Source organism: Amblyomma mixtum, chromosome 1, assembly GCF_055824585.1.
Source record: "Amblyomma mixtum isolate Tamu chromosome 1, ASM5582458v1, whole genome shotgun sequence".
Classification (NCBI taxonomy): domain Eukaryota; kingdom Metazoa; phylum Arthropoda; class Arachnida; order Ixodida; family Ixodidae; genus Amblyomma; species Amblyomma mixtum.
The window spans coordinates 294,360,277-294,378,865 of NC_143012.1; the positions used below are offsets into that span (position 1 = coordinate 294,360,277).

Here is an 18,589-nt window from a genome sequence, read left to right on the forward strand (position 1 = left end):
TGTGAGGAACTCTGAAAATACATTCTTTTTAACAAGAAGCAGGGGTTATCTGTGTACAGGCACTTTGCGTCCTGAAAAAAAAAGCATGTAAAAAATATAAAATGGTACTTATTAATGCGTTTATATTGATGGGAATTAGGCTTTAGTTTTTCAGACAAAAGTAGTTGGTTAGTCACAAGAGCTAGGTTGATTGCAACTTCCTTTCGAGCAATAGCTTAAACAAATGAGTGACATTCCTGACACGTGACATAAAGCTCCGAATTAATAATGGCAGGCCGACTTACATCTGGCGAGAATCCGTCGTCCGTCGGGTACCACTGTGGAGTAGGAAATGGCACCAAAGTAATCCGCTTTGATCTAGGACCACTTCACTCCCGGCTCCAGTCTCCCAGTTTGATGAAGTCAGCAGAGCAGGAGCCCAGTGCGCCCAGCTGTAGAAGTTTAGATTGACAGAAAGGAGTTCATCAGAAACTGCTACCGTAAGTGCGGAAAGGTCACTAAATACTGCATTACGAGCAGGGCATAAACACGGCATGACTGCGATGTCATAATCAGTGCGGTGCCCCGAATGCGAAACGAACAGGTGTAGAAGAAACGCGAATGAAGGACAGCACACGGAGTCCGTCAAGACGCGTTGGTAGGCGAATTAAACAGAATTTTTTCACTTCCAGAATCAAGCGCAATAACAGAGTGGGAATAACTGTCCTGGACATAGTGCGAGCTCGCGGAATAACTGACGTATTCTTGTAACTTCCTGGGGTACTTCTCGTACGTGCGGCCCGGTGCTGGAAATTGTACGAACGACTCGTAAGTCTGAGCATCGTTGCATAAATCTTGTTTGTAGCTCACTGTGGCCATCAGATCAGTTAAAATCTTGAGATAAAATGGCCTTTTTTTACGCTCTTCTATGCACGACAATGTACAACTTGCCACGTATACTACAAGTTACAACCATAAAGAATGTTGTTAAATTACGCAGAAGTCTCAGTAGGTTGTCCATATTTCAGAAAAGAGCAAAATATAATAACAATAGAATTAATAAGAAGAAACAAACACAGTGAATCCGAAGTTAAATTCCTTATCTACAGGCAATAAAACCACTGGCAACGGTCGACCATCTACGCTGAGGCAAAGCGTCACTTCATGACCTCGCTGACGAGGGCACCTTATGCTCAAGACCTGACATAAGATCCCTGCTGCATTTTCTCGCGCGAAACTTTTTGGTGAACCGATCAACTCAGCCAGACCACAGACAAAAGTCTGCTCTTTATTCCAAAATTGAGTTCAGGATGCAAAACCATGCTGCCCATGGCCAGAGAAATTTTCTCGAGACCATGTCAGCGTCAATATAACCAGGTGCTACGCGCACCTCATCGACTGCCCGGACAGCAGATGACCCGAATAACCCAGACTTGGGCTGGTGGCACGCTCCGAACAGAAAGGAGTAAAAATACAGTAAGCTTAAAACGTCCAGCGCACTCCCTCTGATAAAAGAGCACGCTAGAGGACGGCCTCCTCCTTTCTTTCTTTCATGTAGGTGTATTCGTGTTCACAGTGTAGTTGGCAGGAAAAGAAATTTGCCACCTCCACCGCTAAAGTTTGACAGCGATAGACGCTGGCATCTTCACCTTGGAAGTGCATCCACAAGCGACAGCCCTATGCAAAACTGAACCCTTGAACCCTTGATGTCAGCTATCATACGCCAGTAAAGTAATACGGAGTGCGGTAGACACGGGGAGGATTATCGGCTCGTTGGATGCCCTCTCGAACAATGACGGAAATTATGCGGATTTTTGAGTTAGAAGGAAGATTTCACTGACCTTTCTGCCATATTTTTTATGGCTCGGCGTAACGATCGGTTGTTATTCCCAATGTCTGCAGTGAACAATAATTTCTTTTCCCTTTTCTATATACCTTGCGTTCTGACAATGCGTACTTAAGCAGAGATAGTTAGTCGATATCTCCGTAGTGATCGTGGTAACGCACGCATTTCGAGCAAACGTAATGAAATGAAAACTTATGTCCGTGTGTAAAACAAGCCAAGAAAACTAGGACGATAAGGACGGCTGTTTGCTTCACAATACTAGCGAGTGCGCAAGTCGAAGTGTATGTATGTACTTTATGTATGTACTTTATGTATCTTATCTCGGTGACCAGAACTTTACTTCCGCGCGAAGAAACCAAACACATTTGCTAAGACTTGGGCCTGCCGTGACAGTACTATGGACCCCACCTTGTTGACAAACAGTTGTGAGGCCCGGTAGCCAGTAAAATCAATATGGATTGACTTCAAAGGGTCTGCTGTCACAGTCCTACGTGTTTCCGAGGGTGCTGTCGGGTTTTGACGTCGCCTACTCAAACGAAAAAAGTGCTCATAGAATCGAATCACGTATTCGCTAAATTTTGTATCTAGCCCACGAACGAAGTTACCAGCCTGCGTGTCCGAGCTATCTTCTCCAGGAAAGCAGTTTTCGGCAGAAATTTCCGCATATGCATGCAGCGGAGGGTTCTGCAAAGACGCAACTGTTGGCGCGATTTCGCTCCACCACTCGCTGTCCGAATCAAGCTGTCCACATCCAGCTATGATACCTGCACAGTGAGTTTCCCTATCTCATCTACTACTTCAGCCCCAGTCTCCTACTAATAAGCAGATTAGGTGCCATGACCGCCTATATCGCCCACAGTATCCCACATCTCACATCATTCTAAGTGTGCACCTAATTCAGAAAAAGGAACAAAAGCAGCAAATACTGTTAGCTCTCAGAATGTTCTCGTAAAATCATGCGAACCCAGCTAATTTAGCGCGATATCTGTTTACACTGAGACGCTCATACTGAAAACAGCGATTGTGAGAGGTCAACCTCACGAGATTTCACTGCATCATAGAGAGCAAGATGAGAGAGTACGCAAAGACTACAAGCAACGAAAGCGTCGAGTACAACTGTTCGGAGTATAAAGAGTGGTGTACGTTACGGCGCCTATCTGCGTAACTGTTAATGAAAGCTTAGATGTTAGTTGTTTTGAGGACTTAAGATGAATTCCTATATCTCTAAAACAACAGAAAGGATGGAGTTTGTTTGATGCAGTTAAGCCAGGATCTCGTGTCTCTTCTGTGCCTTGTCCATTTCTGCGTTTTTTTTTTTTTATCGCGCACTTCCAACTCGCTCAGTAGTGGATCCCACTCAAGAACTTAACCGTGTGAATTAGCATCATTAAATGGTTGAGATCCAATATTGACAGATTTCTACATGCATATGCTGTCAATCCTGTCAACGTGCTGTAGTGGTGGGGCATCCGTTCTGAACTCTTCAGCCTTCAAAAATGACGTTTCTGGAGTAGCAGCAAGAAGTTGCTCGGTTTACCTGTTCCTTTTTTTTTCTTAGCGACAAGTGATCGCGAAATTTTTGGTTTGCAGAAGATCTTACAAGCGCCAGTTAGTAGTTTCTGAAGTTTGTTTGCAATTCAAGAACAATACTAAAAGCTTGTGCAGTCTTACCTTCATCAAATACATCTAACTCATTCGCAAAGCTTCCTATGCCACCCTTTTACGACGATCGTAATAACTTAATGCGTGCTTTCTGCTACATTAATTATGCTTTCCCAAGAGTTATGAGGAGTGATGCCAGGATGGTAGCAAAACAGCCTTCCTTTAATGATTGCAGTGTCATTTTCATAGCTCCCGTTACAAAGTTTTAATTACACTGTATATCACGTACACAATACTTTTCATTATATTTTGCAGTTGTTTCTACGTACGGAAACTGTAACAAATGTCGCAAAACGAAATACTAAGATGTGGCTACATCTCCAATCCGCATCAAGATGCTTTCAAATATACTTCTATTTTTACTTGACCCTATTCAGTAATGTGCGCCTCGAACTAGACAAAATATCTCGTTTCTCTGCACACAGCGCGCTAGTTTAAAAGTGTGTTCAATCCGTCGTACTGGTCTTATCTCATCATTACTGCCCGGACACTTTTTTTCTTCTAACTTCACACTACTCAAACGCTTTTTCATATCAACGTTTCTAGTTTTTGATTATCTGTCGCGCTTCTATTACTGCCAACTTCTTTTCCCCGCAGTTTGTCTTCGCTTCGCTGGCTTAATTTTCACCTGCACGCTCTCGCAAAAAAAAAAAAAAAAACAGCCTCCCCTGACAAGCCGGAAATTACTCGCTGTACCTGGTGTGTTATTAACTCACATCCTGCTAGATCCTTCATTCTCTCTCTCTGCTGTTCGGAACATAAGTTGCGAGACGACCAAACATAAAACTGACATGCTTGGTTATCACTCTTATACGAAGCGAAGAATACATAAAATTCCCAGACGCTATCCGCTGACATAAAACGCGGTTTTCAGCCCAGCGTTTAGCAGCTGCGTCTGCTTCACCCATCGCGGCAGAAGAACGGGCTGGGTGTATTGAGCCTCGCTTTGGCGTCAAGCTTATTAGCCCCCTGACGGTTTTCTAGTTTGTTCGCTCTGCGTGAATGATCACGCTAGATTCGTTTAGTTCTGTCAATGAATGTGTCAGCAGCGGCGCGCACGTCATCGCCACGGCCGCCTTTCACGTCGCGCTTGTTAGCCGCTTGTGCTTCGGCCGCGCGTAGGCACAGTACGACTGGTTTCTGACGTCACTGCGGTTGAGGTTTCGCTCGGACGGCGCGTTTAGCAGATGCGTCAACCTCACTCCCAGAGCTTCCAATGTGTTGCTGACGGTGAGCAAGCAGCAGCAGTAGGGTAAAAACTCTTCCCTTTTGTTGTTGTTGTGTTGTGTGTAAGGCTTAGTGGCGCTTAAGAATCTAAGGTTAACATGTGGCAAACACAAGGTATAGAATATTGTTTTTGTGCGGAATTTTATTTTAATATAGTGTAAAATAACGGTGGTTTAAAAAGCCTAAAAAGTTATTTCGTACATTCAAGGAATAATCAAGGAGAAAAATTTTATAAATCCCTAATGGTAAAAGCTTTAAAGGACGCAGGTAACCTCAGCGGCCATCCTTGGCTGGGCAAGGATATCAGGCTCCCAGCCAATGAAATAGACACCTGAGACTTCTTTTCAGGAATGAGAAAGTGGCTAAGGTGTATCAAATACAAATGAGGCGCTGGGTCAGAACTTACCGTTTATCAAGAAAACCAGCTTCTCATATGAAGATAGAAACATTAGGTATGTCAACAACTGCATTATGTCCTAAGAGCAGCAATGGATGGAAAAGGATCTTTCGTGTTTCTAGTTCATGCTCTGTTGTCTACGCTGCTGTCGCAAGTGCAGGGTAAAAAATCAGGTACGATTTCACATCGTATTTGCCTTCTTATAATGTAGGAATGCGCTAAACATCTGCATTTTCTTCTCGCCGTGTCCATGAAATTCTTTTCCGTTCGTCTGTATACACTAATAGAATACTTCCGAAAATAAAATATATGCGAAATAAATTTAGTACTCATCGGAATTAAAACCTACGCATTTTGATTGCAGAACGGGTAGCGTGCGTGGTGCTTAAAAGCGCAAAGCAGTCATCGAAACTCACACCTGCTTGTATCTAGGAGGCATATGCTCTTGACAGACTCAGTTTTATGTTACGATCGTAGTTAGGCTATGGCTTCATGGCACAAAAGCAGAACGCCGAAACAAATTAAACAAAGCTAACGGCGGGAAAAAAAAAAATTCGCCGCATCGGTGGCAGAGAAAAAAAAGGGGGACAAAATTGGCTTCAAGAAGTTGGTACGCCAAATTCGCCTGATTGGCTGAAAAATGAAACAATTCATGGTCGGGCCTTTCTCCACTACAGCAAAGCCGAAACCTGCAACGCCGTCTAATTGGCCGCTCTTACTTTATGAGGACTGCAACCGCAAGTTTATGAGGACTGCAAGTGTTGTGGTTATGATAGTTAATGCACGCGCTTCTATTTGTCACAGTAGTTAACAGCTCACTCCAGGAGCTGCAGCTGCATCGGCTACATCTTTTCACGACACGTATATCTGGCTAGTATGAACTGCATGTAGTACCTTAACTATCATTGGCCTTCACTCACGGTCTTGGGTGACGGCACGGAAGACAAGCGCAACGAATTGAGGACATAAAAGTGTGCTTACTGACTCGTTGTGTATGCATTGCAACAAAACACGGCGCAGCATTCATGCGTTCCTCCAGGGCGGTGCTCCAAGTGAAGCACGGCTTAGAGTGCACCTTTTGTGTAGTGCTTTCGGTGGCAACAGCCTTTAGCGGATGGGATGAAATGTGAATAACTGGCGGTGAGAATCTCGCCCGAACGACGTGCGACATGCACGTGCATGCATGCGCCCTAAGCCACCGTACATCCGCAAAATCACGTTCTAGCCAGGCTTCACAGATTAGCTGTCCACAAACATTCTCAGCTGCGGGCGCGTTCTAAAGCTGTTTAGCTTGTCCTGTTCACGTCTCGATGGCTTGAGCCCGTGACACTTCCGCTTAGCGCGAGTTGTCGGGAACGGCGGCAAACAGGATTACATTTTGGCTAATTTTCCGAAGCGCGCGCTTCCTCGTTGTCATGTCAGGAGGCCCGACGTTGAAAGTGCGTGGGGTTGGGAGAAAGAACGAAAGGCGAGAGGCTGTCCTTCGTACGTTTTCTCTCTCTCCGCAGCTCCTGTCGGCTCAACGTGGCGAATGTGTGTGAGCACACCCTGTCAGCAACACGGTTCCCAATTTTGATCAAAGACGAGTAACACCTCCAAAAAGGAATGTGTGGAAAAATGACAAACGTTGCCGGCCTAATGAGGTTCACTCCTCACTGATCTGCTGTGATGCAGTAATTGTGGTGTCCTACAGGTTAAGTGTCCCTCCATAGGTAATATCGGGCCGAATGGAAACGCGAACACGCGTATGCGATATTTTTGCATTTATTTTTGTATTGATGTATTTTTTCACTGCCAGTCTATTAATACACACTTCGCTGGACCCTTTACACGAGAGCATTAATGACTGTAGTTTTAATCTATAGCTGAAATAAGGAAGGTAAAATAATGCGTTGTTCAAAGGAGCTGTTCGCGTTTTATTCTCGCCTGTTAGTACTTTGTTCAGCAAGTACTTTGTTCAGCATAGGAAATCACTTGAGCAAGGTTCAATTTTGTTGTGCAGTAACTTTTCTGTGTGCGTGTTCTGTGCAGCTATCCTGTGTGCGAAATCCCATAATGACGCTCAAGCAGCAACAACCAGTCCCCAGTACCGCGTTAAAGACCTCAGAATAGATGCAACAACCAAATTCTCCTGAATTTATGCAGTAAAACGTGAGAGAAGTGCTCATCTAGTTTTGTTTGCCAAATTTTCAATCACTGCTGGTATGGGAATCCGCAAACAATTGGTATATCAACTCGTGTCGGCAAGTTCGCTTCTGGAAGAGTGCAATTATCTTTGTTGTATCTTTGTGCTTAATTAAATTCAATCAAATACACTATTTTCTTCTCAACGAACAAAGAAGAATCTGAACCAAAAGGCCTATTACGCCTTACGAGGGCTCTACTTCCCTGTAGAGTTTGGGGTACAGTGTCGCAAAAAAAAAAAGCGAACATATTACACAGAAAAAGGCTCGTACACTGCAATGAAAGTAGTCACGTCCAGTATCTATATCGCATTTTTCTTGTTCTTGCGCCCATCGCATTGCGTTTGTTATAGTTGGGAGGATATCAGAAGCTTAATGGATCCTCAGTTTACCGCAGTTAAAGTAACTCTAATCCAGTCGCTGCTTCCTGTAAGCTTTTTCGACAAAACCTGAGCAGGATACACCATATCGCCAGCAATGCAAACTTTCAAGGACGCAATTGTCTCATGTGTAGATGACCCTTTGGAGGACCGCCCTGTCTCATACAAGCCCCAAAGTGAATTCCAAGGACGGCCCTAAATGAAAAGATATGAGAACGCTGTGTTCGTCGGGCGATGGCTTGCTGCGTGACAGCGCTCGTGAGCGGTTCCAGTGCGCGGTTCCAGTCCTGGCTTCAAGACTTCATTCGTCAGAGATATGAGTAAGGTTGGCTCTCCCTAAATTATGTAAGGCTTGCGTAAGGCTGCATAGCCCTACAGAGGGTAAGTAAAGTAAAATGCGAAAAACGTGCACAGTGATGCGCTCGAAAAGGTCAACAATTCGTGGCTCTTCAGCGCCGCATGTTATGAGGGACGACACTCGCCGTTAGAAGAGAAAAAAAAAATTGCGGGGGCATTTCATTCACGAGACGACAGGTCCCTCGGCTTTGGGCAACGGCTATGGCATGTTGGCGTGGAGCGCGTATTTTAGAAATGCTACGCGTAAGTAATAATGACGTTCTACTCACGATGCAAAGCCGCAGATGCGTGGGACACGCACTTAAAGTGCTGAAACCCTCCACTGACAAAACATGATTGCACTAAAACAGTCAAAGAAGTTCTCTGCATCAGTGTCGTTGAGTCCTTGCAAGTATTCTAATGCAGCTCTGGCAAATACCTTCCGCAGGAAGACCTGAGCATTTTTGTACCGAATAAGTTGCATTAAAGATAGAACCTCGCGCAAAACGAAGGTGAAGCCTAATTTTCAACAAGACTAAACCTGTCTGTCCACCTATGCATGCAGGTCAACACCTCCACCGCCGCTGTCTGCCTACACCTCTCCGCTTAGGGATGATCACGTTCTGCTTTAAAAAAGAAAACAACAACACGGACCCGTTGCCAAAGCAATCACAACTTTCCAAATCTTACGTGCAACTACCTCAATGAAAAAGACTTACACGAGCACCAATATTGAATTACAAAGCAAGCAACAGTGTTGTCGTTGTTTTTCACGTCGTATGAAGCTGCACTACGTCTTGCATTGCTTGAATAACTCTTTTCATAAATCAGCTAAGTTTAACTGGAGCAATAACCGTAAAGCCGCAATATACTTTTTAAATAGCTTACAGGACACTGCGGCGTCACAGAAAACCGTCGCGCGGACGAAGCCGCCCGATCTTCCTATACTATGCACGCAATTTTTTTATTTTTTTGCCGTTAATATCAAAGGTAATAACAGCCGCTCAGCGAAGCTCAATATAGCACCCACACGTAAGCACATATGTATACTCCAAAAAATGGTCTTTTTGGCGAAATCGTTTAAAGGTGCTGTAAGTATGGCAGCAGAGCTAAACGGCAGTGTAAACGCGGTGAACTCTCTTAGTGGGTGACGGCATCAGCGTAAGTAGGAAGAAAGATGGCAGGCACAAAGAAATACTAAACTAGAGCTGAAACCTTTGCAACAGCAACGGAGGCTTGGCGGAAGTGTTTTCGGGGAAAGTAAGCAATTTTTGCTTTTCAGATCAGCGTGGAGCATAGAGCAGATTAATTAAATTTAGTGCTACTCGGCACATGCCCTGCAGACTGGAATTACACGATACAGGAGTAACTCTCCGGGGTCAGCTGGTTCTAACTGTGGTTGTCGCTAATAGCATAGAATGCGCGCTACAAAATTTAGGTCTCTGAGGGAATTAACTGATGACGAACTTGGGGATTTTCTCGATGCGGAAGAGAGGATTACGGTGTTCCTGGCAAAGGAACGAAGGATGTGCTGGAATGTTCGGGCTAGAAAGAACAACTGTAGCTCGGTCAGGTGGACTTGTGCGCCTACCGCAAAGAGACTTGCAGAAAGGGGTAACTCCCGAACTGCAAACATTCTAAGCTTTAATGACCTGCGAGTTTTTAGAGAATATCATGCCGATTTCAGGAGGGGGAGGAAAAAGAAAGGCAGGCGCTGATAACCGGCAAAACAAACCGATTTGCTACCCTGCGCTGGGAGAAAGGGATGAGGTGATATAAAGATGAATGAGAAAAGGGAGCAACAGGAAAATGAGGTCATTCTGCAAAGACAGTCCATTAAACGTCGCAACTGACAAGCGAGGAAACGTATGCGTGATACAAACGACAGCTAGGAGTTGAGGTTCATTACTGCCTTAATGATTAGGACTACATGGAGGATCCTTCAGCTCAAATACGTCCAACCAGCAGAGGTAATACGCAAAGTGCATCATAGGAAAACCGGCGGTTTTAAAATTGAACTAGTTATTTTTTATTATCGTTCAGTAATGCAAAAAAAAAACATAACTCAACCACATTTTACGGTTTTCGCATTCTCTTATTGTTGCATTAATCGTGCCGTTTTTATTTCTTGCTTGTTTGCACATAAGGCAACGATCATAGGCTTCAATAAAAATCTTTACGACAGTGTTTTACGCTTGAAGCAGCCGTAAAATTTGTCTTCTATTTTTTTCTTGCTGAAAACTTTATCGTTTCTTCACAATGTGATGGCTTTACTAGGAACGCACATTAAAGGGCGAATAACTTCTCTATAGCTGACAGAGGGTGATCTTTCTCTCGTCTTGCTGCTGCTCGTGCATCCCAGCACGTATAGCGCGCATTAGCAAGGTGTTCAGCACAACTTTTATTAGATACCATGCTCAATAGTATGTGATGCTGACAACCTTCTTCATATATTTTAAGTTATGTTTTTAGCGAAAAAATAGGTTTTATGCATTTTTTACACAATCCCCACTGCACATGGTGGTGGTCGTCGTAAATATTATTCAGTAAAGAGCTTTGCTCCACCTAAACTGGGACGGGCCCTATTGGACACTATCAACAAGAAGAGAGGGGGGGCTTAATCCAAGGTTCCTATGGCCTTAGCTATTTACTGCGCCCGCTGCGCCTGCTTAACCAGCTGTATTCGGTCCTCTAGGCCTGAGCTGGATTGCACATCGATACATATAGCGTGCGCATCGCACTGACATAATGTCTTTGCCTTTCACCAGCACCAGCACTGATGACACGAAACAATTGGTATAGTCGGATACAACTGAAGAACGAAACGGCAAATGTCACGGAAAGGAGGCCCTCCTGCTAATTTCTTCGACCGATTGCCAAGACGTTGCCGTTAATCCGTAGTTAATCATCTGCCACGCTAGCTTCAACGAGTAATAATCACAGGTAAACCACGAATTAATGTGAATGGGTCGACGCTGTTGATTAGAGGACATCCTTTTAGGGACATCTGCCGCTTCATCCTTGAACTGTGTGTAAATACAGTAAACTCCTGTTTTTTTTTTTAATTTAAGATAAGCACGACAATGGTAGTCCGAGCGATAAATGCACAGGAGCGAAACACATTCCGTTACTGAATGACTCTGCTCAGATGAAAGATATTCTACATGGAGATATCTACTACAAAATACTCTGCAAGCGTCTCTACAAATAGAAGCACAAGCCATGAATGTTGTTAATAATAAGTGAACATATAGAGCCAGAGGTCATTCCCACTTTCGCAGGAGGTTAATTTTTCTGCGGCTTTGTAATACACGATAATGCCAACGGTTTTTTCACATCATTTATGTCCTTACCTGTCAAGGTTAAAAACTACAAGCACAGAACCAGAAGCTTCGAAGGCATTTTAAAATTAGGGGAAAACGAGAATGGTTCTCACTTTGCGCAGCCTAAAACATCATTAATGAAAGGTCATCGGCATTTCTGTAAACGCTAAGCTCCTATTCTCTATTATTTTTTTTTGTCATCCCATGCCAGCTCAATTTTCCTGTCTTCCAAAGGACTCGCCATATTGCGACGCGGTCCCATAGTCGTCGTTCAATTTCACCCTACACGGACCATCCAGACAGCGTCTAACGAGGGGCACATGAAGCCTCCCACGGAGATTACGGCCCGCGATGAAAATTGCTGGTCGGGGAGCTAGGGTTCGGGCAACAGCAATGCATTTTTTCCTCACTCCGCCACTCATTCCGATGGCGCCGAGCAAGGCCTCTTTCAAAATCAATTAAGCACTGTCGTCACCGATAGATTCATGCGACACTTCTCCGATTTCTTCTCCTTGGTCATTCCTCGCTTCAATGTATTTTCTTTTTTTTTCGATTCTGACCTCTTCCAGCGCAGAAACATGGCAGAGCAGCGGTCGAGGGCATTGCACTAGCCAGCGGTGATGCGTCGCGAAACTTACTCAGTCTGTTCGCGGATCAGTAAAGCCTCGGCCAAATTGACGTCGAGAGGCGGTACAGACAGAAAGGGAGCATTGGACACCGATAACTGGGTGGAAAGAAACAAGACAACGAGTAAAAAGATATAGCCTGAAGTTCTGAGATAGCGTCCCTTGCACGGAATAAGCAGCGCCGCCTAATTTCGGCACTTTTCTCTCCTCTTGGTTCTTTCTCCCCTGTACTGCCTCCAATTGCTCTCTTATGATACTGTACTAAGGCCCACTTTGTTTATTTGCTTGTTCCTAATTCCTTTTCTATGTGTAGCTCATCTAGGTTTGAGTTACTCCGCCACCTCCCACAACCTTGATGTTATTTTCTTGGTTAAAGTAATTACCTTCTAGCTCTTGTTTATTTATCCCTCGAAGTTCACTTTCCGGCTTAGAGAGAGAGAAAGGAATTTTAATGAGAGGAAAAGGAGGAGAGGTCGGCCACTTTCCGGCTTCATTTTGCTTCTTTTTGCCATGGTTCTTTCTCATCTGTAGATTTCAACATCTCCGGCAAGTACCGCTCCGAATATATTTGTTCAATTATGGTGAACTGTGGTGGAGGGAAGAAACCAAGAAAGGTATTCCTTATTGCGCTTTCGCTGCCGTTTTCTCCTGTGCTGCGAGGAAGTTGCGTCAGCCTTCCGTAAGCACCGTGTTCTCATTGTATTATTTTTGAGGAAATGGACATTGTACTCTTATGTGTCGATGACAAGCGTTAGCCAAAGCCGTTTGTTGTAAAGGCTGCCAACGAATAGTGGGTGCTGCACACAGAAATAAACGCTTCATTTCTGGTGCCAGTTTTCAGTCTTCTGCACCCCTTTCACTGCAGCATTTATACTAAAGTCGTCATCATCTCCGACCCGCCACTACCGTGACTTGCCTTGACGGCGACTATTTTTCTACTCTCCTTAATTACGTCAGTTCCTTCGTTATAGCGGCACAATAAAAGCTGTTTCTCGGCGCAGGTTATATAAAGTTGTCTTTCTCTCACTCATTCAAAACCGAGCTCGACCTGAGCCCTCAAACCTGCTTGTCTGACAATCCGCTCCTGTCCCCCACTACCTCCTCCTCAAAAACCTTTCCCTTTATTCCGGCCAGACAACTCTGCATAATGTTGTAATCGCTCATTCCCTCACCTCTTCTTTTTACTACCCGCTCCTTCACTCGCTTTACATACTCTTTCTATCTGACTCGCTATAGATGGACTCTTTCTATCTGACTCTTCATCCCTTTTATCAGTTATCCAGCCAATTATCAGCATTTTGTATTATACCATCCTCAATACTCTTCTGCAATTACCGTTTCAGAAGTGCACATTCATATAAATTCCCTTTTAAACCTACATTGTTCTTAACTGTAAAGTCTTTAACAGCAATGTCAGATCAGCGTACTCCCTCTATATCAGATCACGAAAATACCAAAGCCATCCCTAGAGCTCGCAGTACTACCAACACTTAACCTGTTCTGCCGGAGAACTAGCCGTGCCGATGAGGTGACATTCCGTGTTTAAAAAAAAACACACAAATCCTTTCCCATGCGACCATCATCTGCATCAAAAAGCGAAGGAAGGGGGCGGGGGGATGAACAGTTCATCTATTTTCGATTTTTCATATAAGTCAGACAATTGGACGAACTTAGGCAACCCTCCCTCTGCAAATACCAACCAGACCAGCCTCCCTATAGTATACCACTTAATGGACAATACCCACCACAGATGCTAGACGGACCAACAGGATGCCACAAATTCCGTACCCTAAATTATCTTAAATCGCCTTAGTCCTTAATGCAATCCACTTCTTCAGTCCATTCGAAAACCTAATAATCAGGTGGATAGTAGCGGTTGTCTTCTTTCTTTAAAAGATTTTTATTGGTATTATAATTATTCAATATTTATTTCTTGGTTGGATTAAGCCCTTCAGACCTTGTGGCGTCAGCCGGGGCATTTTTATTTTCGAAGCTTTCTCGCAGCTCTGACACAGTAGTTAATATGTTTTTATTTCACTCACAAGATAAGTAATGCAAAGAGATACAAGTAGTTAGCGCGTTAAAGGGTTTGTAGCGCCCGGCGACGCTATAAAGCGCAGGCGCTGAGATCGGCGTTCCCGCGACAGAAGAAAATAAAGATGGACAGCGCGTGCTGGGCGCGCACGCCCGGCACGGGCAGTTCGGAACTAGAAGCCTGCCACGCTGGTCGTCTCTCTCTGGTGCTCCGCTGGCTATTCGCAGTACGGAATCCAAATACTGACCCGGAACTGCTTTCAAAAACGGTAGCTGTATAGTCGGGAATGAATAGCTGTAAGCAGAAGTGGAAAGCCGCCAATAGTATGAAAGTGAAACAAGTATTCAGAAATGATGTTCTTGAGTTTGGCTGTGCGACGACGTCACATCGTCCGTAGCTGCCTGGTGCATACGTGCGTGCGTGACGCTGGTTTCTTTATATTTATGCGAAGCTTTCGCCGGATATACCAGCAGTTTCCTGAAGCGCAAGCCATATCTCAACTGAAGTCCCCGTGGGCAGTTAGAAAGAACCACCGCGGCCGACATAAACGTCCTCAAAAGGAAAAGCCGGCGTGAAAGACAAATCAATTCTTTGGAGGCATTCGAAAGCTATGGGCCACTATACCAAAGATAAAACAAACAGGAGGACGAAGGTAACAGGAATCGTTAGAAGGACAGAATGGACCGATAGAGTCCACTGTCTCGACCATTTGATAGTGCAATAGCTGCTCAGTGACGGCAACTCTAGATGCGCTGTAAATCTAGGAACCATGAGAAGAAAATAAAATAATATGAGAGAGTCGAAAGCGGAGCGGGGGTAAACCATGTTATAAGTTTTGTAGTGCTACTTTTTGTGGTTTTTTTTCGTGTGTTCCCTTGTTTGCCTGTTGATTTTATGCGAAGCATATTACAATAGGTAACCCAAGCCCTTCGTGACGGTTACACGCCGTGCACACCACGTGACACAACGACGTCACGACAGATGAGAGACGGGGCTCCAACTTGTACCGTCGCTGCGGTTGCACGCCGTGCAGACCACGTGGTATGGTGACGTCACAGCACGTGACACAATGACGTCACGACAGATGAGAGACGGGGCTCTAACTTGTGCCGTCGCTGCGGTTGCACGCTGTGCAGACCACGTGGTATGGTGACGTCACACCACGTGACACAATGACGTCACGACAGATGAGAGACGGGGCTCCAACTTGTGCCGTCGCTTCGGTTGCACGCCGTGTGAATCACGTGGTATGGTGACGTCACACTCCCGCGCATTTCGAACGCGCGTTCACACTCGGTGTAGGTGAAACGCTCGCTCCACCGGGCAGGCGGACGCGGCTTCCGTGGCAATCCAGGCGCTCACCCAACGCGCGTCTCGGGGTTAGTCGGCGTTCCGCTGTAGCCATGCCGTTATCTTCCCCCACGACGAAGGCTTCTAGTGGTTGTATTAAAATGACCAAGTATTCAACCAAGGAAAGCCATGTATTACCAAGCCTAGCCATCAATATGCTTCGCATCTGACTAGGCTTAACCTTAGCTAAGCCTCAGCCAATTTTTTTTTTTTGGTCTGCTCGTTCTTTGGAATGAAGTCAAGCGAGCTTTATTACTCACGCCTGGCTAAGCGTCTTGCCCATGTAAACAAGCTGATCAGTGCAACCTGTATAGTGGAAAACTGTAACATGGCGCGAGCTCAGCATGCGCGTCCTTTTGTCCATTTAGGAACATGCACCGAGGATGCCGTCAGTGCGTTGCTTTGGAAGAATATCTCTGCTCCTAATCTATTACCCGACAACTGGCACACTGCAGCTTAAAGACGGCGGGATGGTGACGTCATCGTATCTCCAACATGCACTGAATTTATCTTATTGTTGTTGTCGCTGGCCTCAGTTGAAGTGGCACGTACCCACAGTGGAGGATTGCCCAGGGTACCTTGCACATTCAAACAATAGTAACATATCCAGTTGCAAGTCAAATGGTCTCCCAGAGACCCCACAACCACTTTCTTTTTCCTTCATCAGTCTTGGTCACCGTAAGCCGGTAAACATACTAACATAATCGCTCCACACTATCTCGTCCTCGCTCGTCCACCCTTCTCATCAGTCAGTTCACTCATCTGCAGTCAGTTCAGCATGCAAACTCTCTTTTATAGTTCACCGGTTATCATTACTGAGCGGTGCATGCCTTGAGAAATTTCGTATGCTTATCATAATTTCGACTATACCATGATCGACATCAGTTTGTCTTTGAGGGCGTGTACTATACAATCACGTTAAGGTTTCGCAGTTCAAGGGGACAACTGATACCACAAAGCTTGATAAAATAAAAATGTAAGATAAGTGGAACACGGCACGCAACCATGCATGGCGTCGCCTCCGTCCTTTTGTCGATCTTATAATCTCTCATCAGCTCGTCGCTTGTTGCCAGGAACGTAAACGTTTTAAAGAATGTGATATACGCAGGTGAGACTCTGCTGAAATGCGCTCGCTGTTGGGAAAAATTCCCTTTGCTTGGCCTGCGCCCTTGCAAAAATATTTTTAGACAGTCTATAGACTCTCCACAGACTTCTGTCCATAGCAAAATACTAGATAACAGTCTATAGGCAACACAAATGCTATAGCCAATCTATAGATTTATGGTCATACATTTTAAGTACACTTTTGTCGATATGCAGTCTCTAGACTATGAGTAGACAAAAATAAATATCTCTAGGAAGGCAGCAGAGTGTATAAGAAGTCTACAGACTGTCTATAGACCATTTTTATAAAGGCGGGCGTGAATGCACGTCCTCCCACGGGATCACTACCAAGACAGTTAATTGCATTCAGTTGGATTTCAGTTAGATGGTTTTCTTGTAGAAATTGTAACAGCCGTCATTTGCTCTCTTAGATTCGCTTACGTTTATAAAAGTGCGAGCAGTACTGTAGAGTTAAGCGAAGCAAATGGCTGCTGAAAAGATGTCATTGTAATTGGAGCAAAGCGATTGTCCATTGTCGAAGAAAAAAGAGTAAAACAAATTCTGTCTGAAGTTATTAATATACACGAAAAGATTAGTACTAATAAGAACAACTCAATCGCTGCCTGCAGCTCCCGGTCAGCGCCGGAACTTGATGTTTATAGCAAAGAATACTGTCAAAGCGTATCCGTACAGTACAGCGCGGAATAAAGAGACGCAGTGATCTTTTTCATCCCTCCGTCACCCAACTTTAGCCCAATCCGGCATCTTTGTGCGTGAACGCACCGTTTTCAGCATAAGCATAACCAATGAGTTGCAAAAATGCGAAAAAAACAAAATAAACGAAATGAAAATTCCCTCTTTTGGTTCCGAAGTAAACTGCAGGCGGACAGTCGCGTTACTGGCCCCTCACGTCAGAGCTCAAGCCGCTCGGAAGACAATAGGTTTAATACGCTGCCATGCTAGCGCAAGTCCGACTAAATAAGACGTGCTAGTAGCCTTCGCCTGAATAATGGAAGCAAGCCGGTGCTTGGTAATTAGCTTAGCATCGACTCGACGTCTTTCCGACAATTACAAGACTAAAGCAAACCTTTCTATCTTACCCAGTTCTTCTTCTCGGCGCCCCTTGTCTTTACTGTGTGCGTTTTTTAGAATGGCATTTAACGGATTCGTTTATTAGGGTTTCCTCTGATGCCACACGTTTCCAGGTGCTCTGTGTTAATCCTCCCCTCAGAAATGAAAAGAGCCGCCGTGCTGTTCTCGCAAGGCGGACCTGAACTCATGCGCCTTTGTTAAGCTGCTAACGTCTCTGGGGTGGAGAACACTTGTTTTCACATCGGCTTTGGCGCGGGGTCCGTTCACTTCTCTTCCAAGGCGAGGTACAGCAACGGGGTCGTATGCGCAACTGGCGGCTCGGCAGTGGCAGCTCTCACTTAAGAAGGCTACATATTTCCTTTGAAATGGCTCCGACAGAGTTGACACGTGGCGCTGTTCTCCTTTTACTGCCGACAAAGTCTGGGCCTCGCTTACGAAATAGAACAATTGCCTGCGGCGGACTTGGAATACTACACGTGCCGGTTGCTATCCAATACAGCGTATGGTAAGTTGCGCCGTTGGCTAATACTTCAGTACGCTAGCCTTCTGCGACATCAAAAGGCGCGGTAAGGGGGAAAAGCAGAGCTAGGAAGATTCTCTCTAATAGACAACGTTGTGTCACGCAGATGTAAGAAAGAGGGGGAAGAGTAGATGATGGCGCAGAACAGCAGAAGATGTCACAGATAGGATCCACTAAGGAGGGAATTCAATCTGACAGAAGAAGTGAAAAAAATTTTTGAAAGTTCGGTAAAGAAAAATGACATTCGCAATCGAGGTTGAAATTATATTTTAAAATAAAAAAACTGAGGCTAAGTTAGTGTGGACAGCAAACCATGGCATGGAATCTGAGCAGGATGCCTCTAGTGTCAGTGACTGCGCATGTAAATATTGGTCCCCATAGCACAGAACGCAAAATATCTCTCGGAACTGTTCTCATACCACGTGCTAATAAAAAGGATTTCTTCAAAGGAGCAACACATTGTTGCGGTCAAGAACAAGGGAGGTGTTAAAAATATTGAGACATCAAAGTTTTTACAGTGTTCTCTTCC

The 18,589-nt window shown here is 44.8% G+C and overlaps 1 protein-coding gene across 2 annotated transcripts in view; it reads right to left on the reverse strand.

Annotated features, from left to right (window-relative positions):
• CngA (Cyclic nucleotide-gated ion channel subunit A) overlaps positions 1–18,589 on the reverse strand; it is a 344,600-nt gene that overhangs the window by 294,303 nt on the left and 31,708 nt on the right. For both annotated transcript variants that reach the window (XM_089566464.1, XM_089566463.1), the window contains exon 2: positions 285–431. The gene's annotated coding sequence lies outside the window, so the exon portion shown is untranslated. The remainder of the gene's footprint in view (positions 1–284; positions 432–18,589) is intronic.